The sequence below is a fragment of the Leopardus geoffroyi genome, chromosome D4, assembly GCF_018350155.1.
Source record: "Leopardus geoffroyi isolate Oge1 chromosome D4, O.geoffroyi_Oge1_pat1.0, whole genome shotgun sequence".
Taxonomy (NCBI): Eukaryota; Metazoa; Chordata; class Mammalia; order Carnivora; family Felidae; genus Leopardus; species Leopardus geoffroyi.
The window spans coordinates 78,354,310-78,356,232 of NC_059342.1; the positions used below are offsets into that span (position 1 = coordinate 78,354,310).

The 1,923-nt window shown below is 37.3% G+C and overlaps 1 non-coding gene across 1 annotated transcript; it reads left to right on the forward strand.

The window, feature by feature from the left end:
- Positions 1 to 956: 956 nt before the first annotated feature.
- LOC123593948 lies at positions 957 to 1,063 on the forward strand. The gene has a single exon (XR_006710623.1). It is a non-coding gene; the product is annotated as a U6 spliceosomal RNA (small nuclear RNA).
- The last annotated feature ends 860 nt before the right edge of the window (positions 1,064 to 1,923 follow it).

Sequence of the window (1,923 nt, forward strand, 5' to 3'; positions counted from 1 at the left end):
GGTAAGTTGGCAGAGATGAGTCATGAATATTGAGGTGATGGATACTCTGAATCAGGGGAAGTAGTGCAGGAGGAACTCAGGATGGACACAGATAGCATTAACCATCCGTCATGCGAACACAACGCTGATGCTAGGTCTTCAGCCAATGCCAGTCATGGAGGAATGTTCCTCCTTTCTCCTTCCCTGTCCTTCACCCCCACTCTGATTAAGAGTGTTTAGAAGCCAGAATAAAGGGAGAGGAGCAGATGCCTGTCCATGTACATCTTTGCCTCCAGGGTGTGAGACTAAAGCAAGCTTGGAAGAAGGAAAGGGAGAAGCTTTAAATTTATATCAAGTTCTAGTTCATGAGGATTGTAAGGGACAGGGCACATGAATTATTAAAATGAGGCAGAGGTTTATAACTGTGTTACCTTAGAACTTTTTCTATCATGACCAGAGTAGATAAGGTGCCTGAGGGCAGAGAAAACAATTGATGTGCTAGAATGGATTGTAGGTTACTTTATAATTACACCTTCTATGACATACTTGATCAATGAAAGATTATACATGCATTGTATCATTGAAAACAACCCAATTTTATAAATGATGCAAATGGCTCAGGTATTTGCTATGATTCTGAGTCACACAGCTCTTTAGACGGAATAGGGATTTGAATTTATGTTTAACTCATACTTAAGCCCGAGCGCATAACTACTGGGAGCCCTGTGAATTTGTGTCATCCACATACTGATAAAAATGATTTGATCACTTTATCGAGTGTTTGGAAACTTGAGACAGAAATTCACGAGGCCCAAGTCCTGAGGGGTTGGGAAAGTCCCTTCTTCCTATGGACAGAAAACAAACAACAAAAACAAATGAAAAGCATTTATAAAACGTAGTAAGGAAATGTACAACTGCTTAGGAAATTTAAAGCTACTGTATGAATATATATTCCAATGTTTAAATTCAGCGGTCTTGTGCTCGCTTTGGCAGCACGTATACTAAATTTGGAACGATACAGAGAAGATTAGCATGGGCCCTACGCAACAATGATATGCAAACTCATGAACTGTTCCATATGTTCATTCATTCATTCATTCAGCGGTCTTTTAAAGGAAAAAAGCATCATTGAAATCTATAAGCACCACTTCCTTATTACTCCCCAATTATATTAACAAACAACAACCATGAAAAACAACTGAGTGTTTATCCTATACTCAAACTAAACTCATGTTTTCAGTAGCCTGTACTCTTCATTTAATTTTTTAATTTTTACTTCCACAAACCTCTTTTCTTCTTTCCTCCCTCCCTGCCTTCCTTCCTTCCTTCCTTCCTTCCTTCCTTCCTTCCTTTCTTCTGTCTCCCTCCTTCCCTCTCTTCCTTCTTCTCTCTCTCTCTGTGTCCTCAAATATATCCCCATGCCATACAAACGTAAGAATTTTGGGGGTAAAAACAGAAAACTAGCACTTCACTTGGAAAATGATGTAATAGTGATTAAACAGGTAATATGTATATAGCACCTAACTAAGTGACTAGTAAATGGTAAAATCCTCTAAAAATTATCCTCACTTTAACAACACAAGCCTTTGTAGATATTAAATGTTGTAATGTATTAAATGATGTCACATGTGTACACAGTATACAGTAAGTTTTTTTAAAAAAATCGAGGCCCCCACATGTGCATATGCATTTATCTTTTTATCACATCTACCTTTCAATGCCAGATTTAAATCGCCTGTTCTCCCTGGAGTTTTCTCTGGTAAACCCTGCCCATATGAATTGGTTTCTCTCGATATCCTCTCTTATACTCTTTAATTAGCATTTAGTTATTTTTCTAAATAGGCTTTATTCTGTATTGTATTATTTTAAAGATTCACAAGAACTTTTAAAACCATTTTGTTCAATTCTTCAAGTTAACAATTTAGGACCTCAGGCCAAAGGAAT